Source organism: Aquarana catesbeiana, linkage group LG11 (assembly GCF_042186555.1).
Source record: "Aquarana catesbeiana isolate 2022-GZ linkage group LG11, ASM4218655v1, whole genome shotgun sequence".
NCBI classification, from domain to species: Eukaryota; Metazoa; Chordata; class Amphibia; order Anura; family Ranidae; genus Aquarana; species Aquarana catesbeiana.
The window spans coordinates 206,358,752-206,381,970 of record NC_133334.1 but is presented as its reverse complement, the minus strand read 5'-3'; the positions used below and the strand labels follow the sequence as shown (position 1 = coordinate 206,381,970).

Sequence of the window (23,219 nt, the reverse complement as noted above, 5' to 3'; positions counted from 1 at the left end):
CCGACCATAATGCCTACATCTCAATGGACAGTTGCCATCATGTCCTTGGCTTTGTTCAATACCTAAAAGCCAGAATTTGAGGCTACGTAGGAATTGTTCTGACCCACAGATGTTTTCAACCCAAGACGCTACTCTTACGAGTAGATTCCTTGAGAAGGGGTATACCATTGAGTCCTTAAAGCCTGTACTAAATGAGATTCAGGGCCTGGATAGGCAGTTTTTACTTCGAGAAAAACCACCTCGACCAAACAAAATATCTGAATCAGGGGTTCCGTTTGTGACCACGTACTCACTTCAACATAGGAGTATTAAACAGATCATTTCAAAACACTGGCATATCGTCAATAATGATAGTATTTTGAAAGGGGTCCTACCCGAAAAACCTCAGATTGTATTTAAGGAAGCCAGCTCTCTTAGAAATAGAGTGGCCCCCAATATATTGGACCCTCCTACCAAAAAATTGACGTTTTTTGACCAGTTGACGGGATTTTACCAGTGCGGGCGTTGTCGTGTGTGTTCTTTTAGTAGCTGTACACATAGGAGGACTACCAACTTTGTGTCCACAAGCACAACATGCCATTAGCCCTTTCATTACCTGCACTACTAGGGGCGTGGTCTATCTACTGCAATGCCCTTGTGGGCTGCAGTATATAGGCAGAACGAAACGCCCCTTGCAAGTCCGACTTAATGAACATATTACAAATATCAAGTCTGGTTTTAAAAAACACTCAGTGTCAAAACACTATCGTTTGGTCCATAACAGGGATCCCTCCAATACAATTTTTTTGGCATTGATAAATATAGTCCCAATTGAAGGGGTAGTTCCCTGGTACGGGAAATTTCCAAACTCGAAATGCTGTGGATTCATAGGGTTAAAACATACACACCTTATGGGTTAAACATAGAGGTTGATGTTAATGCCTTTATAGATAATTCCTAGCTCCCTTGTTTTTAGGGTTTGAACATGATTTCTGTGGTCTCTTTCTCCTGTGCTTCTTTTTTGACGTGAACTTGATCTGAGTCACGTTGGCGGGTTTATTAGTATGGATTTGGATCTTATTTTTATTATACTATGTTATATTAAATTATATTATATTATAATTTGGTTTGGCCTAGTAGCCCATATAGACAAGATTTCTACACAGGTGGTTGTCTATGACTAGGCCTGTTTAAATGTTTAATTTTTTAATATTAACATATTTATGTTAATTCTATACCTATTATTATACATATTAATTTGCACATTAATTTCATTTATGACCTTCCTATTTTTATTTTATTTTTATTTATCTATGAATTTTCGTACTAATTCTTCACGCTTATTTGTCACTATTTTTAACATTTATTACGGATTAGGTAAAATATTCACTTAGTTTATTATATCCTAATTATTAAAAGATTTTGTGTAATCATAGATCGATTGATTTTTTAGGTTCACCCTCTATCTTGGTTTATTTATTATTTATATTAGGCATATTTACACTTTAAATGTAAAGTAATAAAACATTTCCCATTATTGGATGTGTGTAATTATACACTTCACCATCCATACACTGGATTTTCATGGATCCCATATATTTAATCACATATAAGAGTCCCGGGTTTACCCAGGTATTCATCTATTTCCTGGTATTACCTTATTTTTTCCTTACCATTTATTATTTATTTATTTCCTGGTATTACCTCATCATCCCTTACACTATATAAGTCTTGTTAAATAATAATCTAAGTCGATCTTCAGGCCGTTTTTGCACTATTAACACTGTCATTTTGGCATCTCTTTGGTGCTTTGTTTTTTTGTTTTTGTTTTTTCTTTTCCTTTCATCAGGGAAAATCTTCCTTATTTCCCCACACATTTCCTGTAGAATAGGAATCGTTGCCCATATCTAAGATGGCGTCTTGAGACTCTGCCTACGGGACTCAGAACGAGGCTTGGTAGTATGTTAAAAGGTGGTGATTCAACATGCTTCCCGTTCCCCATTGATAACGTCATTTATGACAAAACGCATCTGGGAGAGGACACGTGTTGACGTCACCACACTCCTGTGTTAGGAGGACCGGCCGGCTCTGTTTTTATATGCGAAGTTTTTATCTCTTTATGTAAGTGCAATATCTAATTTAATAAACCATTAGCTGTGACAATATTACGCTATGGATGGTTTTCTTCCCTCTGTTTATGGCTGCGTCTCGGGGTCTGAGTAAGGTTGTGTGGTGTCAGGAGTGATCTGAGTATCCATCCATCCATCCAACCATCCAACCTCCAGTCCATCAGTTGATCTTCCTCACAAGCAAAGGCCCTGGCTGGGTTAAGCCAGTTGCCCGATTTTACTTGCCAGCTGGTAAGCAGGCATTTTTTAAGGTGGTGGCACGTTTGATTTATTTTGGTTCACTCTGGTGTTCAATAATAGGCTGATTTGTTACCGTTTATCCACGAGTAATTGTATGGACTTTCCATTTAATAGCGCAGCTTTTTTTCCCTTTTACAGTTTATTTGTGCTACTACATATTGAGCTGCTGCTTTTTGGACTACACTTTTTTGATTTGCGGTTCTTTGTGAATTTTCCATCTATTTTCACTTAATTTTTTATGTATAATAATCTCAGACCTAGAGCGTTTTTTTCTTGTTAATCTCCTGCAGTATGTCCGCAGTCTCTGGTAATCTCCTGCAGTATGTCCGCAATCTCTGGTAATCTCCTGCAGTATGTCCGCAATCTCTGGTAATCTCCTGCAGTATGTCCGCAGTCTCTGATTGTCTCCTGCAGTATGTCCGCAGTCTCTGGTAATCTCCTGCAGTATGTCTGCAGTCTCTGGAAATCTCCTGCAGTATGTCCGCAGTCTCTGATTGTCTCCTGCAGTATGTCTGCAGTCTCTGGTAAACTCCTGCAGTATGTCCGCAGTCTCTGATTGTCTCCTGCAGTATGTCCGCAGTCTCTGGTAATCTCCTGCAGTATGTCCGCTGACTGTAGTAATCTCCTGCAGTATGTCTGCAGTCTCTGATTGTCTCCTGCAGTATTTTTGCAGTCTCTGGTAATCTCCTGCAGTATGTCTGCAGTCTCTGGAAGTCTCCTGCAGTATGTCCGCAGTCTCTGATTGTCTCCTGCAGTATGTCCGCAGTCCCTGGTAATCTCCTGCAGTATGTCCGCCGTCTCTTGAAATCTCCTGCAGTATGTCCACAGTCTCTGGTAATCTCCTGCAGTATGTCCGCAGTGTCTAGTAATCTCCTGCAGTATGTCCGCAGTCTCTGGTAATCTCCTGCAGTATGTCCACTGTCTCTAGTAATCTCCTGCAGTATGTCCACTGTCTCTGATTGTCTCCTGCAGTATGTCTGGAGTCTCTGGTAATCTCCTGCAGTATGTCCGCAGTCTCTGGTAATCTCCTGCAGTATGTCGGCAGTCTCTGATTGTCTCCTGCAGTATGTCCGCAGTCTCTGGTAATCTCCTGTAGTATGTCCGCAGTCTCTGGTAATCTCCTGCAGTATGTCCGCAGTGTCTAGTAATCTCCTGCAGTATGTCCGCAGTCTCTGATTGTCTCCTGCAGTATGTCTGGAGTCTCTGGTAATCTCCTGCAGTATGTCCGCAGTGTCTAGTAATCTCCTGCAGTATGTCCGCAGTCTCTGATTGTCTCCTGCAGTATGTCCGCAGTCTCTGGTAATCTTCTGCAGTATCTACGCAGTCTCTGGTAATCTCCTGCAGTATCTACGCAGTCTCTGGTAATCTCCTGCAGTATGTCCGCTATCTCTAGTAATCTCCTGCAGTATGTCCGCAGTCTCTGATTGTCTCCTGCAGTATTTTTGCAGTCTCTGGTAATCTCCTGCAGTATGTCCGCAGTCTCTGGTAATCTGCAGTATGTCCGCAGTGTCTAGTAATCTCCTGCAGTATGTCCGCAGTCTCTGATTGTCTCCTGCAGTATGTCTGGAGTCTCTGATAATCTCCTGCAGTATGTCCGCAGTCTCTGATTGTCTCCTGCAGTATTTTTGCAGTCTCTGGTAATCTCCTGCAGTTTCTGGAAATCTCCTGCAGTATGTCCACAGTCTCTGATTGTCTCCTGCAGTATGTCTGCAGTCTCTGGTAATCTCCTGCAGTATGTTCGCAGTCTATGATTGTCTCCTGCAGTATGTCCGCAGTCTCTGGTAATCTCCTGCAGTATGTCCACTGTCTCTAGTAATCTCCTGCAGTATGTCCGCAGTCTCTGATTGTCTCCTGCAGTATGTCTGCAGTCTCTGGTAATCTCCTACAGTATGTCTGCAGTCTCTGGAAATCTCCTGCAGTATGTCCGCAGTCTCTGATTGTCTCCTGCAGTATGCCCGCAGTCTCTGGTAATTTCCTGCAGTATATCCGCAGTCTCTGGTAATTTCCTGCAGTATGTCCGCAGTCTCTTGAAATCTCCTGCAGTATGTCCACAGTCTCTGGTAATCTCCTGCAGTATGTCCGCAGTGTCTAGTAATCTCCTGCAGTATGTCCGCAGTCTCTGATTGTCTCCTGCAGTATGTCTGGAGTCTCTGGTAATCTCCTGCAGTATGTCCGCAATCTCTGGTAATCTCCTGCAGTATGTCCGCAGTCTCTGATTGTCTCCTGCAGTATGTCCGCAGTCTCTGGTAATCTTCTGCAGTATCTACGCAGTCTCTGGTGATCTCCTGCAGTATGTCCGCTGTCTCTAGTAATCTCCTGCAGTATGTCCGCAGTCTCTGATTGTCTCCTGCAGTATTTTTGCAGTCTCTGGTAAGGTTGTGTGGTGTCAGGAGTGGTCTGAGTATCCATCCATCCATCCAACCATCCAACCTCCAGTCCATCAGTTGATCTTCCTCACAAGCAAAGGCCCTGGCTGGGTTAAGCCAGTTGCCCGATTTTACTTGCCAGCTGGTAAGCAGGCATTTTTTAAGGTGGTGGCACGTTTGATTTATTTTGGTTCACTCTGGTGTTCAATAATAGGCTGATTTGTTACTGTTTATCCATGAGTAATTGTATGGACTTTCCATTTAATAGCGCAGCTTTTTTTTCCTTTTAGGCCCCTTTCACACATGCGGACAGTATGTCCGTATTTCATCCATCCGTTTTCGGATGAAATACGGACATACATGCATCCCTATGGGATAGCGGGTGTCAGCGGATGTACATCCGCTAACACCCGATGTCGTCCGCCTCCGCTCTCGTCCGATTCTGCGGACGGAAGAAAATCCTATTTTTCTATCCGTCTGCAGAGCGGATCGGAGGAACACGGACAGACGGTGCGTGTTCCTCCGATCCCCCATAGGGGAGAGCGGAGAACTGACAGGGCGGTCCCTGCACAGTGTGCGGGTCCCGCCCTGTCATCTGCCTGCTCAGCTGGGGAAAGCGGAGCGATCCCCGCTGAGCAGCGGATAAACACGGGGCGGATCAACACGGATCCGTCCCGTGTGAAAGGGGCCTTACAGTTTATTTGTGCTACTACATATTGAGCTGCTGCTTTTTGGACTACACTTTTTTGATTTGCAGTTATTTGTGAATTTTCAATCTATTTTCACTTAATTTTTTATGTATAATAATCTCAGACCTAGTGCGTTTTTTTCTTGTTAATCTCCTGCAGTATGTCCGCAGTCTCTGGTAATCTCTTGCAGTATGTCCGCATTTTCTAGTAATCTCCTGCAGTATGTCCACAGTCTCTGATTGTCTCCTGCAGTATGTCCGCAGTCTCTGGTAATCTCCTGCAGTATGTCCGCAATCTCTGGTAATCTCCTGCAGTATGTCCGCAGTCTCTGATTGTCTCCTGCAGTATGTCCGCAGTCTCTGATTGTCTCCTGCAGTATCTACGCAGTCTCTGGTAATCTCCTGCAGTATGTCCGCAGTCTCTGGAAATCTCCTGCAGTATGTCCGCAGTCTCTGATTGTCTCCTGCAGTATGTCCGCAGTCTCTGGTAATCTCCTGCAGTATGTCCGCTGTCTGTAGTAATCTCCTGCAGTATGTCTGCAGTCTCTGATTGTCTCCTGCAGTATTTTTGTAGTCTCTGGTAATCTCCTGCAGTATGTCTGCAGTCTCTGGAAGTCTCCTGCAGTATGTCCGCAGTCTCTGATTGTCTCCTGCAATATGTCCGCAGTCTCTGGTAATCTCCTGCAGTATGTCCGCAGTCTCTTGAAATCTCCTGCATATATGTCCACAGTCTCTGATAATCTCCTGCAGTATGTCCGCAGTGTCTAGTAATCCCCTGCAGTATGTCCGCAGTCTCTGATTGTCTCCTGCAGTATGTCTGGAGTCTCTGGTAATCTCCTGCAGTATGTCCGCAGTCTCTGGTAATCTCCTGCAGTATGTCGGCAGTCTCTGATTGTCTCCTGCAGTATGTTCGCAGTCTCTGGTAATCTCCTGCAGTATGTCGGCAGTCTCTGATTGTCTCCTGCAGTATGTCCGCAGTCTCTGGTAATCTCCTGCAGTATGTCCGCAGTGTCTAGTAATCTCCTGCAGTATGTCCGCAGTCTCTGGTAATCTTCTGCAGTATCTACGCAGTCTCTGGTAATCTCCTGCAGTATCTACGCAGTCTCTAGTAATCTCCTGCAGTATGTCCGCAGTCTCTGATTGTCTCCTGCAGTATTTTTGCAGTCTCTGGTAATCTCCTGCAGTATGTCCGCAGTCTCTGGTAATCTGCAGTATGTCCGCAGTGTCTAGTAATCTCCTGCAGTATGTCCGCAGTCTCTGATTGTCTCCTGCAGTATATCTGGAGTCTCTGGTAATCTCCTGCAGTATGTCCGCAGTCTCTGGTAATTTCCTGCAGTATGTCCGCAGTCTCTGGTAATTTCCTGCAGTATGTCCGCAGTCTCTGATTGTCTCCTGCAGTATGTCCGCAGTCTCTGATAATCTCCTGCAGTATGTCCGCAGTCTCTGATAATCTCCTGCAGTATGTCCGCAGTCTCTGATAATCTCCTGCAGTATGTCCGCAGTCTCTGATAATCTCCTGCAGTATGTCCGCAGTCTCTGATAATCTCCTGCAGTATTTTTGCAGTCTCTGGTAATCTCCTACAGTATGTCTGCAGTCTCTTTTAATCTCCTGCAGTATGTTCGCAGTCTATGATTGTCTCCTGCAGTATGTCCGCAGTCTCTGGTAATCTCCTGCAGTATGTCCGCTGTCTCTAGTAATCTCCTGCAGTATGTCCGCAGTCTCTGATTGTCTCCTGCAGTATTTTTGCAGTCTCTGGTAATCTCCTACAGTATGTCTGCAGTCTCTGGAAATCTCCTGCAGTATGTCCGCAGTCTCTGATTGTCTCCTGCAGTATGCCCGCAGTCTCTGGTAATCTCCTGCAGTATGTCCGCAGTCTCTGATTGTCTCCTGCAGTATGCCCGCAGTCTCTGGTAATCTCCTGCAGTATGTCCGCAGTCTCTTGAAATCTCCTGCAGTATGTCCACAGTCTCTGGTAATCTCCTGCAGTATGTCCGCAGTCTCTTGAAATCTCCTGCAGTATGTCCACAGTCTCTGGTAATCTCCTGCAGTATGTCCGCAGTCTCTTGAAATCTCCTGCAGTATGTCCACAGTCTCTGGTAATCTCCTGCAGTATGTCTGCAGTGTCTAGTAATCTCCTGCAGTATGTCCGCAGTCTCTGATTGTCTCCTGCAGTATGTCTGGAGTCTCTGGTAATCTCCTGCAGTATGTCGGCAGTCTCTGATTGTCTCCTGCAGTATGTCCGCACTCTCTGGTAATCTCCTGCAGTATGTCCGCACTCTCTGGTAATCTCCTGCAGTATGTCCGCAGTGTCTAGTAATCTCCTGCAGTATATCCGCAGTCTCTGATTGTCTCCTGCAGTATGTCTGGAGTCTCTGGTAATCTCCTGCAGTATGTCCGCTTTCTCTGGTAATCTCCTGCAGTATGTCGGCAGTGTCTAGTAATCTCCTGCAGTATGTCGGCAGTCTCTGATTGTCTCCTGCAGTATGTCCGCAGTCTCTGGTAATCTCCTGCAGTATGTCCGCAGTCTCTGATTGTCTCCTGCAGTATGTCCGCAGTCTCTGATTGTCTCCTGCAGTATGTCCGCAGTCTCTGATTGTCTCCTGCAGTATGTCCGCAGTCTCTGGTAATCTCCTGCAGTATGTCCACAGTCTCTGGTAATCTCCTGCAGTATGTCCACAGTCTCTGGTAATCTCCTGCAGTATGTCCGCAGTGTCTAGTAATCTCCTGCAGTATGTCCGCAGTCTCTGATTGTCTCCTGCAGTATGTCTGGAGTCTCTGGTAATCTCCTGCAGTATGTCCGCAGTCTCTGGAATCTCCTGCAGTATGTCGGCAGTCTCTGATTGTCTCCTGCAGTATGTCCGCAATCTCTGGTAATCTCCTGCAGTATGTCCGCAGTCTCTGGTAATCTGCAGTATGTCCGCAGTGTCTAGTAATCTCCTGCAGTATGTCCGCAGTCTCTGATTGTCTCCTGCAGTATGTCTGGAGTCTCTGGTAATCTCCTGCAGTATGTCCGCAGTCTCTTGAAATCTCCTGCAGTATGTCCACAGTCTCTGGTAATCTCCTGCAGTATGTCCACAGTCTCTGGTAATCTCCTGCAGTATGTCCACAGTCTCTGGTAATCTCCTGCAGTATGTCTGCAGTGTCTAGTAATCTCCTGCAGTATGTCCGCAGTCTCTGATTGTCTCCTGCAGTATGTCTGGAGTCTCTGGTAATCTCCTGTAATATGTCCGCAGTCTCTGGTAATCTCCTGCAGTCTGTCCGCAGTCTCTGATTGTCTCCTGCAGTATGTCCGCAGTCTCTGGTAATCTCCTGCAGTATGTCCGCAGTCTCTGGTAATCTCCTGCAGTATTCCGCAGTCTCTGGTAATCTCCTGCAGTATGTCCACAGTCTCTGGTAATCTCCTGCAGTATGTCCACAGTCTCTGGTAATCTCCTGCAGTATGTCCGCATTCTCTGGTAATCTCCTGAAGTATGTCCGCAGTCTCTGATTGTCTCCTGCAGTATGTCCGCAGTCTCTGGTAATCTCCTGCAGTATGTCCGCAGTCTCTGGTAATCTCCTGCAGTATTCCGCAGTCTCTGGTAATCTCCTGCAGTATTCCGCAGTCTCTGGTAATCTCCTGCAGTATTCCGCAGTCTCTGGTAATCTCCTGCAGTATGTCCACAGTCTCTGGTAATCTCCTGCAGTATGTCCGCATTCTCTGGTAATCTCCTGAAGTATGTCCGCAGTCTCCGATTGTCTCCTGCAGTATGTCCGCAGTCTCTGGTAATCTCCTGCAGTATGCCCGCCGTCTCTGGTAATCTCCTGCAGTATGTCCGCTGTCTCTAGTAATCTCCTGCAGTATGTCCGCCGTCTCTGATTGTCTCCTGCAGTATGTCCGCAGTCTCTGGTAATCTCCTGCAGTATGTCCGCAGTCTCTGGTAATCTCCTGCAGTATGTCCGCAGTCTCTGGTAATCTCCTGCAGTATGTCTGCAGTCTCTGATTGTCTCCTGCAGTGTATCCACAGTCTCTGGTAATCTCCTGCAGTGTATCCACAGTCTCTGGTAATCTCCTGCAGTATGTCTGCAGTCTCTGGTAATCTCCTGCAGTATGTCCGCAGTCTCAGGTAATCTCCTGCAGTATGTCTGCAGTCTCTGATTGTCTCATGCAGTATGTCCGCAGTCTCTGCTAATCTCCTGCAGTATGTCCGCAGTCTCTGATTGTCTCCTGTAGTATGTCCACAGTCTCTGGTAATCTCCTGCAGTATGTCCGCAGTCTCTGGTAATCTCCTGCAGTATGTCCGCAGTCTCTGGTAATCTCCTGCAGTATGTCCGCAGTCTCTGGTAATCTCCTGCAGTATGTCCGCAGTCTCTGGTAATCTCCTGCAGTATGTCCGCAGTCTCTGGTAATCTCCTGCAGTATGTCCGCAGTCTCTGTCTCCTGCAGTGTATCCGCAGTCTCTGGTAATCTCCTGCAGTATGTCCGCAGTCTCTGTCTCCTGCAGTGTATCCGCAGTCTCTGGTAATCTCCTGCAGTATGTCCACAATCTACATCAGTGACCGTTATCGGGGAAGTAAATTTCAACTTTGCAGTTCAATATTTGCCAGACTCGCTATTCACATCATAGTGGCATATATTAAATGTGATTTTTTTTTTTATTATTCCTTGCCATATATACATATGTCCCTAGAAGAAATCTACATCGCTTATCATCCGAACCAACCTCTCTTCATTCATAGCAAGTAAAGCAAATCTAATACCAAACTTATCTAAACCCCCCTCCCCTCCCCTCTCTTCTACCCCAAATCTCCCAGACCCCCCCGAAGTCCTATATTTGTTCAACCATAGGCTTCAAAGCCACCCGGTTCAACACCGCTCATGAACTCCACTCATATTGCTTTTTACCTCTCTCTAGTACTGCTTGGACCTGCTTGGACCTTGAAGAAGGGGACATACCCCGAAAGCTTGTCCTGAAAAATTGTATGTTAGTGCAAATAAAAAAAGTATCACGGACAGTACTCAATTTTCTCTGTCACAATTGCACTAATACGGCTACAACAAATCAAGTACCTCTCTCTAGCTAAGCAAAGACCATACCAAATAGACCTTTTAGATTCCTAACACCTCTGCAGATCTTATTGAACTTTTAAATTTTAGCCAACACCACCATTTTTCCTCAAACTCCTCCATTTCCGCTCCTTATGTCTCAAATATTCGAGATTTTGGGTTTCATTTATTTTGTCGTACCATTCTTGTAATGTTGGACAGCTTCTTTCCTGCCAATGTCTAGATATGAGACTTTTGGCTGCATTCAAAAATTGTGGTGTAAGTGTTCTCAGATATATGACTCAGTTGACATTCTAAAACCGTGGAACAAGCACGCCCATGGGTCATCGGGGACCACTATATAGGTTATTTCACTGATGATTTTCCTAATCTCATCCCAGAATTTTTTAATTTCTGGGCATTGCCACCAGATGTGTGCCATTGTCCAAGCTCTTTGCATCCCCTCCAGCAATATTGCGAGGTTTCGCTCTGATACTTAGATGCTCTATCTGGGGTAATGTACCATCTTGCCAAACATTTGTAGTTTAGCTCGGACACCTTATAGTTTACTGATGTGATATGAACTCGTTTTAGTAAGGTCGTAGCCTCCGCGTCTGTGAGTTTTAATTTTAGTTCAGTCTCTCACCTTTTGATGAATACCGGAATATCTATTCCCTTCAAGTCTATCAACACCTTATAGATCCTCGAAATCCCCTTCTTCCCTAATTTATCGACACACAATTTCTCTAAGGGTTCCAGGTTATCCGCCGTTCTAATGGGTTGGGGGAGTGTTTCGATGAAATGTTTTAATTGGGAGTATCGCCATCTATTGATGGTTATAAGATCACTTTTGTTTTTTAAATCCTGAAAAGAACAAAGTTTACCCCGCTCCATCACATCCTTTAGTTGTGCTTCTTCTTGTAAAATCCATCTCCCACTCAAAGCCTCCATGCCTGGTGCAAAAAATTCTGTGTCCTTCAAAGGAATTAGAGGGGAGTTATACTCCCACTTCTCCCTTTTGTGCAAATTATCCCAAACTTTTAAAGTGTATCTAGTGATGATATGTGTCTCAGAGCTGAGTTTCCTAAAAAGTGGAGGAATCCAGATTACTTTACTCATGTTTACTTTACTAATCGTGTTATCCATTTTCACCCAGTGCTTTTCCTTATTGCTTTTTGCCCATTCTATAATTCGTGATAAAATAATTGCCTCGTGATAGTATCTAATGTCTGGTGCTCCCCAGCCCCCGTTCTCCTTGTCTTTAACCAGTGTTGCAAAACTTATACGCGGGTTTTTCCCTCTCCAAAAACATTTTAAGAAAAGTGAGTGTAATATTTTAAAATATGCTTGTGGTAGTGGAATATGGAGCATTTGCATTTTATATAAAATTTTTGGCAAAATTGCCATCTTGAGGATATTGATTCTCCCCCCCCCCATGACAACTGTCCTCTTGTAATTCTGTTCAGCTCCCCTTTTATCTTGTTAAGGAGAGGAACAAAATTAACCTGGTATAGAGACTCTCTTGATCTAGTTATCTTAATCCTGAGATAATTAATCTCTTTTTTTCCCCACGCAAATGGGATCTCCTTATAAACCATACGATCTCTTTTATCCATCTTATTTATTTCTAATATTTCTGATTTGGCCGGGTTAATTTTAAAATTTGAAATTTCACCGTACTCTTTTAGGGTTTTAAGCAGGTTAGGGAGGGTTATCCTAGGTCTGGTAATATAAAAAGGATATCGTATAAGGCTGCCAATTTGTGTATATTGTTTCCGTCATTTACTCCCGTAATATCCGGGTTCTGCCTTATCCTTGTTAGAAGAGGTTCGAGCGTAAGCACAAACAGAAGGGGGGAAAGTGGACACCCCTGTCTAGTTCTGTTAGTCATTACAAACGACTCAGAGAGTGTTCCGTTGACTTTGACCCTCCCAGAAGGACGGACATATAATGCCTTTATCCATCTGATCATGTTAGGCCCGAATCCTATCTCCTCCAACATACAGTACATAAAGCCCCAGTCTACCCTGTCAAAGGCTTTCTCAGCATCAGTTGACAGGAGTAGACCTGGGGCTCCACTGTCTCTAATTCTCTGGATTACCAAGAGAGTTCTTATACCGTTATCCCGCCCTTCCTTACCAGGGATGAACCCAACCTGATCTGGGTGGACCATGTTGTTCAGTATGTTCTTCACTCTTCCGGCCAGTACTTTCGCAAATAATTTCATGTCCGTATTGAGGAGCGCTATAGGCCTGTAACTAGAGCAGAGTGTGCTATCCTTGCCCTCTTTCAAAATAATGGTGATAATGGCTTCTAATGCTTCTTTCCCCATCTCCCAATTTACTCCTATCCCATTCATGTACGTACATAATTTAGGAATTAGTAAGTCCTGGAATTTTTTATAGTAGAGCACGGTAAAACCGTCAGGCCTGGGGCTTTTCCCTACCGGCGTTTCTTTCAATATTTTTTTTATTTCGTCCTCTGTGATAGGGGCTTCTAATAAATTATAATTATCCTCTATTTTTTTTAGTTCCAAATCCTGGAAAAAAAACTTTAGTTCTAAACTTTAGTTTTTTTTAGGGTCTTAGCTAAATACTTCCCTGGTTTATTTCCCCCCAAATACCTCTCCTTTTTTAGCAGGTTGTAAGCTACACGTGTTTCTTGTTCTATTAAATCTCTCATGGCTTCTCTTTTATAGTGGAGTCTTAGGAGCACCTCCTTCCCTCCATTTGATTTATGCAGTTGCTCAAGTTCAGATATCTCTTTCATTAATATAAGTTTATCTTCCTTTGTCTTTCTTTTCTTTTCCACGCCTGCCTTGATCAGAATCCCCCTGATATAGGCTTTGTGGACCTCCCACACCATGGACGCCGATACCTCCGCTGTTTTGTTAGCTTTTAAGTAGAACTCTAATTCTATTGTTATAAGCTTACCTGTCTCCTGCAGTATGTCCGCAGTCTCCGGTAATCTCCTGCAGTATGTCCGCAGTCTCTGAACCTCTCCTGTAGTATGTCTGCACTCTCTGACACTCTCCTGTAGTATGTGTAATACCAATACCAACCCCTATCCTTATCCAGCACCTTATCCAATACCTACTCACAACAGGTATCCACCATTGGATAACCGATCACTGGATCCAAACTACCAGTATTACAGTCAAGGCCCCATCCCCTATCCACCCAGACCCCCACGGGGACATTATAGGGGAAATTATAGAGGTAGGTCATCATCTTACCATAATTACCATCAACAGGGGGGAAATCAAGGGGGTGGAAGGAACCCTACAGGATCCCACCCACTGTACCACAATACCCCAGAGAATATTTAGAAAAAGAGGCAGAAGAAGGAGGGGCAGAAAGAAAAAGAAAGCGAGACAATTAAACACAGGCATTTTCAATTTGACTAATATAGTTTTCTCGGAGGAGGAACTGGAAGTATTGGCCCAAGGTTTAAAATTTGCACTTGATAAAAATGTAAATAAATTTGAGCTATTCATAGATATTGAAAAATATATTTGCAAATTGAACATTAAAAAACATTTTGCATCTCAGTTACCAAGTTCACGACCACCAGAACCAGCCACTATCTACCAACATAGCGGCTTGAAAAACAATTCAGTTTTCAATCCAAACAAGGGTACCCACCAACACATTGAGGTTTTTAAAAACATGGTACAGGATGAAATCAAAACACTACATGTAAACAAAAGTAAGAGTAACCAAACAATATGGGAGGGAATCAAGAAGTTAGAATCCAACAAACAAATAGTAGTTCGACCAGCGGACAAGGGGGGAGGGGTGGTGATACTTACTAAAGACAGTTACAATAAAGAGATCCACAGATTGTTAGGGGATACAACTACCTATAAGCCCCTGAGGGCAGACCCCACAGCTAAACTCAAATCAGAATTGATAACTTGGGTGAATAAGGTTGGTATTAATAACATTTTAGATAGTAAAGAGGCCAAATATCAGGTTCCCCATATCCCAGTACTATATATAGTGCCTAAGATCCATAAAAATAAAGAAAACCCACCGGGTCGGCCCATTATTAGTGGGATAGGGTCTTTATATTCCCGCTTGGGTGAGCACCTTGATATTTATCTCCAGCCCCTGGTTATTAAGGGCAGATCATACTTGAAAGATAGCCGCAAACTCATTAAATCGCTTCAAACCATCAAGGTAGATGAGCATACCATATTGGTTACAGTGGATATCGAATCACTTTATACCAGCATTAGACAGCCAGATGCTCTTCTAGCAGTGAAATTGGCCCTTAAATGGAGGAATCCGGACTAAACACACTACAAATCAACTTTCTGATTGAAGGATTACAACTAGCTATGGGCAACAATTATTTTTGGGCTCAGGACACTTACTTTAACCAAATTAAGGGGGTAGCAATGGGGGCAAGGTATGCCCCAGCGTGGCCAATATAGTGCGCAATAAGTGGTAAAGGGAAACCATTTACAAAACATCTAATAAATCATTATTGTACTATAAAAGGTACATTGATGACATTATTCTATTATGGGGAGGTCCCCATGGAGAACTAGAAATGTTCCTAGCATGTATGAATATTAATAAGTATGGCCTCAAATTCACAGCAGAAAGTAGTTTGGATACCATAAATTTTTTGGATCTCGCCCTGACAAAAAACATGAATAGAATCGGTACTAAGACCCATTTTAGGGTGACGGATAGAAATGGGTTTGTACCAATCCACAGCTGTCACCATCCCCAGTGGTTGGGGGGGTACCCAAAGGCCAATTAATGTGAGTTTGGCGCAATTGTGACAATCTTACAGATTTCCACACACAAGCTGAGATGCTCATCAACAGATTTCAGGAAAAAGGTTACTCCCAACAGTCATTCATCACAACCAAAAATCAGGTGCTTCAAATGAATAGAGATGAATTATTGACCAACAAAAAGAAGTCTTCCTCCCTTAAAGGGGGGTCTAGCTTTTGTCTCAAACTTTCATAGACAATACAAAGATATTGAAAAGGTTTTTAAGAAATACTGGCCTATATTATTAAAAGATAAGGATTTGCAAAACATATTACCAGTTGGGTCCAAATTTATCTACAGGAGGGCTCCAGGCTTAAGAAACATAATAGCGCCCAATGTACCGGACCCCCCAAAAAAGCCCCCAACGTTTCTTGATGGGTCGGGGTTCTATTACTGTACTCGATGCAAGGATTGTCCTACTACGAAACAACAGACAAAAAAAGTCACTAAATTCCAATCCAACGTCACCCATGAGGAGTTCATTATTAAACCCCTGATAACGTGCTATTCCAAACATGTAACATATGTGTTGGAGTGCCCATGTTCCCTTCAATATGTGGGGAGGACTACACGAGAACTAAGGGTACGAATCAATGAACATGTGACAAATATCGCTAAAGGTTTTTTGAATCACAGTGTCTCCAGACATTTCCACCTTTTCCACAATAGGGACCCTAGTCTCCTCACATTTTATGGTATAGACAGAGTCACTCCCCATTGGAGAGGCACAGACCTCAAGAAAGCAATTTCTCAAAATGAGACCCAGTGGTTATATTGCCTTAGTTCGATGCAGCCATTGGGACTTAACATAGAACTAGATCTAAATTGCTTTTTGACTAATGAGTAAAGTGGGGGTGAATTTTATCAAGAGGAGTTTTACTATCTAAAATCTATAATGCACCAACTATCTAGGACTTCTCTTTCGCTACTCAAAGGAGTATCCACTGATGTTTTTATTTGATTCATTTTCATTGGCACTGTGCCAGCAGCTCTAGCATTATTATTCATATATCTTTATTCTTAATTTTTATTTTATTTTTTTACTGTTTAATTTTTAACTCTCATATTTTAATTTTATTATTCCAACATTATACAAATTTACTACTTATTTTAAATGTACTGACCTCCAAGATAATATGAATGTATTGTTTATCAGAGGAGGTACATTTCCTGTATTTGCAGTGCTCTGCAGTTTTGACTTCCGTGATTAGGCATGCTAATTGTGTTCTCCAATCATGCTCACCACTGACACTGGGGCTGTTAAACTGCCTAGCCACTATTCAGGCTTAATTTTTATTGGCTAAACTCTCAGATTACCTAAACTGCCTAGCAACTACCCAATTTAAACTCCCATTGGTCAATGATTTCACTATTTTAGTATGCTTGTATAGTAACCAGGTACGCCTCCTGAAGACGGGATACGAAACGTACGTCGAGGCGTGCCTGGTTACGCAATCTGATCCACAATTCCGGTCCCTCTGGTTGTGGGCGGCTGGTGGTGAAGCGCATGCCAGCTACCATGCGCAGAGCGGAGCTTCCAGTCCCATATGAGCGGAACCGCCTTAGCGCCAGGCGAGGGCACTTTTAAATGTAAGCAGCCATTTGGCTTTTGTTTTTAATCGTTTTTACAATAAACTGGATTACACTATTTCAGTTCTTCTTGTATTCTTCTACATATTTCCTGATATCCTACTGGGGGAGAGGCAAAGTTTACCCACACGGCTTATCCATCCCATTGCAAGTCATTTCTTGCTAAAGGCTTTATTTGACCTTCTTTTAATTAATAAGGTCAACAACTTCTGGTAAGCGGACATCCATTTACAGAGCACTTTGGGTGTACAACACAGTTGGTGAAGGTTGTACATCTACACAGCGGAAGATTCACCCATTTGAGTTGTTTTGTTCATTTTAAAATTGCACTTGGACTTTTCCATTGGGATTTTCTTATGTATTTCCACAAGTACATTATTTTTTAACACATGCAGGGATTGCATGGTTATAATTCCTTTGGTATATGCACTATTTGTCTATAGTTATTTTTTTTAGATGTACTTAGCATTTTTGTATGGCACATTGATATTTATATATATTTAAATTTTTTTTGGGCATGATATTTACCATGCAACATAGCAAATTATAAACTCAGGCCTAGCGCCCCCCACCACATACATTTTTCATTCCCAAGAGAGACTGAAGCTGCTTCTTAGTACACCCCCATGTATGGGTGAAGTCTTGGAGAACTGCCTGATGCAGGTCAGCTTGTCAAGGGGGAGGCTGGCCTGCATGGAGTTGTTAGTTTGAAAGAAGTTAATGTAGCCGGATTGTTGAGTTTTGGACACCGCAAGCTGAAGGATGTTTTTAAAAGTGAGTCAGGTGGTGTCTATATAGTACCTGGCTGCCAGTGCCACTAAAGGTGAATTCGATAGGCCGTAGAAAACCGCAAAGGGCCAGGTAGATGGCCACTTGGATGACTAGACTGGGGAACGTGCGAGGATTTTTGACATGTCCCTAAAGATGGCACTTGTGATGGGCAAGCGTTTGCCGTTGGCTATGGGCTGATGCTTCTGGATGCCACGTAGAAGGGATCTTACTGTATGGGCTGTAAACACAGAAGGCTCTCCGGGGTCCTGTAAGGACAGGAAATGCTGAATGCTGGCTAGGTATAGCCTGATAGTGTTACAAGAAAGAGCCAGCTGTGTGTGGCATTATGATACCTGGTGAACTCACATGACCTAAGGGAGAAATGACAGACAGAAAACAGTGAGTGGCTTGTATAAAAATGCCTCTGGAGACAAGTGGCCGATTAAGTGCCACTAAAAAATGATGTGTGGCTGATTGTGTGCCACTGGGAATGTGCTTGCAACGATTGCAAGAAGTTATGCTAAGATGCGTGCCTTGCAACGATCGCAAGAGTTGTGCTTAAAAGTGTGCTTGCAACGATTGCAAGGGAGTTTATTTCACTGGAGATGTGTTTGTAGTGACTGTGAGGAGTTCGTATTATTGCATGTGCTTGCAAAGACTGCAAGAGTTGTGCTTGAATGTGTGCTTGCAACGATTGCAAGAAGTTGTGATTGGATGTGTGCTTGCAACAATTGCAAGGGAGTCCAAGTCACCGAGATGTGTTTGTAGTGACTGTGAGAAGTTCGTGTTACTGCATGTGCTTGTAACGATTGTAAGATGTTTGTGCTGCTTGAGGCATGCTTGCAATGATTGCAAGAAAGTAACCTACTGATAGGTGAAAATAAGGATAGCAGAAAATTGATTGTGTATGAATGCACTGCGACTCTAACCGGTTGTACTTGTGCTCAAGAATGTAAGAAAATAAATCCGATACAAATCGTTGTGCCGTCAGTGCGACTGGATTCGAATCGGACTCTGTGATGGGTATGAAATGGATCCGACACGACATGTTGTAGAGTGTATGAAATTAATCTGATATGAATCGGTTGTAAAGTGTATGAAATGAATCTGATATGAACCGGTTGTAGAGTGTATGAAATTAATGCGATATAAATCAGACTGTGGAGAGTATGAAATGGATCCGATATGAATCGTTGTGCCGTGGACGCGACTAGATTCGAATCGGGCTGTAGCGTGTATGAAATGAAACCGATACGAATCATTTGTAAATTGTATGCAATGAATCCTGATACGAATCGGTTGTAAAGTGTATGAAATGAAACCAACATGAATCGGATTGTGCGACTATAAGGAGAAGTAGCAGTGAGGAATCGAGACCATGACTGAACTTCAAAGGAAGACGGGGTGTTTTTTTTTGTGTCATAGAGGCATCATAGGTCGAACATCCGTGGAGCCGTGTTAAGGAAAATAGAAAATGCACGAAGGACTCGATATGAAGTGACTGCCGGACCTGGGGGGAATGACAGGCAACATGCGAATGATACCTGTAAGGCTGAAATGATGGGTGCGAATCGATGCATTGTTGGTTTGAGTGGATTCGACTCAAAGCGACAGGTGTGTGAAATGAAATGAGCCATGTTTTGCCATGATATTGGCACGAATCGGTATGCCACGAATGCGACAAAGAATGAGTCGGACTGTGGAGCACAGAATGAAATGAGGCCAAGACAACTGGGGAGTGCCAGGACGAATCAGTGCATCTCGGATGCTACTGGATTCGAATCGGAGCACGGTACGTGACAGTGAAATGAGTGAAATGATTTGCCATGGCAGAGATACGAGTCGGTTGTGCCGCGGCTGCGACTGACAATGAACCAGGCTCTGGAGGATGTACTGAAATGAAGCCGAAAAATAACTGGGGCACGCCAGAACGAATCAGTGCATCACGGATGTGACTGGATTCGAATCGGAACGTGATACGTGACAGTGAAATGATTTCCCATGACAGAGGCACGAATCGGCACAAATAAGATTTGAATCAGAGTGAGGTACGTAAAAAAGAATGAAATGTTTGGGTATGATAAAGGCACGAATCAGTGGCTAAGTACTATAGCTACGTGCACGTTGTACGAAACTGCGAATTGGTAACGAGGGCCTCGAAAATCTCAAACATGGGAACTTTTACGAATACGGAACTCACGAACATGAGAACTCATGGACGCCGAGTTTCGAATAGTCGGCCTAGTGACGTAGTATCGCGCACAGGAAACCGACAAAGACCACAGGCGAGCAGGCTGGTTAAATACCCCCGGGCTCCTCCCATAAATTCAGGCCACCATACTGGCCTTCTTATATATATATATATATATATATATATATATATATATATATATATATATATATATATATATATATATATATATATATATATATATATATGTAGGAAGGCCAGTATGGAGGTGGTAGGGCAGTTAGTGTTAGACCCCTTTAGGGCTAGGGTACCCTCCTAACCCCCCCAATAAAGTTTTAACCCCATGATCACCCCCCCCCGTCGCCAGTGTCACTAAGCGATCGTTTATCTGATCGCTGTATTAGTGTCACAGGTGACGCTAGTTAGGGAGGTAAGCACTTCAGTGTAAACAAATATAGTGCTCTAGTAAGGGTATAAATTCAGATGCTCAGAAACATAAAAACATAAATATTGGTATGTTCATAAATAAAAATAAATGCAACTGGTGAAAAAGTGCAATACGATGCAGTGTAAAAAATACTACAATCGTGTGTAACATGCACAAAAAAGGGTACACTGTGATCTCAGCGTGTCTAGTGTGAAAATACACACAGTGACAAATATTCTACATGAATGCCAAATACATTGTATACATATAGGAGGTGCACAATGTAGTGCCTAGTGAAATAAATAAAATAAGTGACAAAGGTATTAGTCCATAATGTGTTGATAAAACATCCAGTGACTTCACACCAAGCAAGATGATTCTTCACAGGGCATATAGTGAGTGTATGCCATAAAGTGTATCAACCAGGGAAAAACCACACAGTGACTCCTCTTCGTGACAAAAAATCCTGCACCAGTAAGTAATGGCCCCATACCAAATCTTACTGGGGTAACAGCATAAACAGCAAAGCTGATAGTGGCTCCTTTTCATAAACCTGGACCCGGCTCTGCTCTCCAGACTCTAGGTCCCTCCAGAGGTGTAATGGCCATAAATGAAAAGAAGGGGATGCCACATAGTGTAGTATTTAAATTGTAAACAGCCAAAGTTTATTTGAAGCAAAGGTACTCACATAGAAACACAGCAATATAACATATCACCGACGAGCGGCGAGCTCGTACGTGTCCGTCAATGGGATGTGCCTCTCCTGTCCCTGTGCCTCGTGACTTCATCAGGGTATACTAGAGGGCACTGAGTGTTGTCCTTAAGTAGTAATGGTCTGGTACAGTATGCGGCGGCCATTTTGTTGTAGCTCAATGGGGAAATGCCATAGCGGCCATTTTCCGAGAGACTGATGGAAGCGGCCATTTTCTTGGTTATCTAAACACTCGCGCGGCTGCAGATATGCTTGCGAGCGGTGTTTATTGCCACGGACCATATAACCTATAACCCAAGTGAAAATGGGCTGATGGACTAGAGCTGAAAATCTAGTGTATTACTGACTAACCAATGAACAATAAAAAGTAATGGATAAAAACAGCCCATTGTAATAATTGCGGGCACCACACTATATAAAGCCGATTCTTATTAAAATATTAAAAATCTTTAAAAAATCTAAGAAGATATATATAAAAAAGTTTTATTAATTTAAAAAACATGTGTGAAAAATATGTAAAAAATTGGTTAAAAATTGATTGAAATATTTTAGCAGGGGGAAGATCATTATGCAAGTTAATTCATTCTTTTGGTGAAGACCAACGGGATAGGATAGGCCATAACATTGATGACGGTATACATAATAGGTTAGAATAACATAAAAGAGCATCATGATTGTAAATATGTATACAGATTACTATAAACTATCCAGGGCACATAACAGTGAAATTAAGTGACAGTATGGATAACATAATAACTATTTAAAATTATCAATTCAAAGTGCATCATGCAAATATTAAGGGATAGGTCAATACATTGCAGATGAAATGAAAAGAGAAGGGGAGTGATACGGTGCACAGTGGGGCTTGTGGATTAATATACGCACATACGAATAATGAAAAAATACCACAAAGGCCATGATACTCATGTCGTTACCCAGCGGTTATTAAATAGACAAAGGTCTACCAGCATTCTACATCAAGCTGGGGAGGGCTTGGATATTGTATTATATTAGATGTTGATAGATTCAAAATGGTCAGAAATTGCTGAGAAAGCAGTTCAGATCGAATTCAATATTTTGGCCTCTTGGCACGAATGTGTCTAGTATAAATATCCATTTGGACTCTGCCTGACTTAAGGTCCTAACTTTGTGACCCCCCCCCCTGCCAGTGTCTAATGTATGGTTCAATTCCACAAAATTGGAGGTGGGTGGGGTCTTTTTTAACCGCTTCCCGACCGAGTTACACTGCGGCAGGTTGGCTCCCCTGCACGGGCAGTCACGGGTATACGTCGGCTCGCGGGGTCGGGATAGCAGGCGTGCGCACTGCCGGAGGCGCGTGCCCACTGCACAGTGGGGGTGCCGATGCCCGTGGCCGACGGTCACGATGACCGCTGGCCACGAGCGCTCGTGAGCAGGAGAGACAGAACAGAGATGAGTGTGTGTAAACACACACTTTCCTGTTCTGTTCTGACAGGAGTGACAGATCGCGTGTTCCTGTTAGCTAGGAACCACGATCCGTCACTTCCTCTAGTCAGTCCCCTCCCCCTTCAGTTAGAATCACCTCCCAGGGAACACACGTAACCCCTCGATTGCCCCCTAGTGTTAACCCCTTCACTGCCAGTGACATTTTTACAGTAATCAATGTATTTTTATAGCATTGATCGCTATATTAATGCCAATGGTCCCATAAATGTGTCAAAATTGTCCGATGTGTCCGCCATAATGTTGCAGTCATGATAAAAATCGCAGATCGCCGCCATTACTAGTAAAAAAAAAAAAATAATAAAAATGCTATAAATCTATCCTCTATTTTGTAGACGCTATAACTTTTGCGCAAACCAATCAATATACGCTTATTGCGATTTTTTTTTTCCAAAAATATGTAGAAGAATACATATTAGCCTAAACTGAGAAAAAATGTGCTTTTTTTAAAAAAAAATGTGGATATTTATTATAGCAAAAAGTACAAAATATTGTGTTTTTTTCAAAATTGTCGCTCTTTTTTTGTTTATAGCGCAAAAAATAAAAAATGCAGAGGCGATCAAATACCACCAAAAGAAAGCTCTATTTGTTGGAAAAAAAGGACGTCAATTTTGTTTGGGTACAACGTCACACGAACGCGCAATTGTCAGTTAAATCGACGCAGTGCCGAATCGCAAAAAGTGCTCTGGTCAGGAAGGGGATAAATTCTTCCGGGGCTGAAGTGGTTAAAGTAATAAAAAAAATACAATTCTAAAAAATAATTAAAAAAAAATACAATTCTAAAAAGTAATAAAATAAAAATTAAAAAAAAACGACTGACACCGTCCACT

At 42.9% G+C, this 23,219-nt stretch overlaps 1 protein-coding gene across 3 annotated transcripts in view; it reads right to left on the bottom strand.

Annotated features, from left to right (window-relative positions):
- Positions 1-21,008, bottom strand: part of LOC141112391 (transmembrane protein 272-like) — a 170,219-nt gene extending 149,211 nt beyond the window's left edge. For all 3 annotated transcript variants that reach the window (XM_073605192.1, XM_073605193.1, XM_073605191.1), the window contains exon 1: positions 20,884-21,008. The gene's annotated coding sequence lies outside the window, so the exon portion shown is untranslated. The remainder of the gene's footprint in view (positions 1-20,883) is intronic.
- Between the last annotated feature and the right edge of the window lie 2,211 nt (positions 21,009-23,219).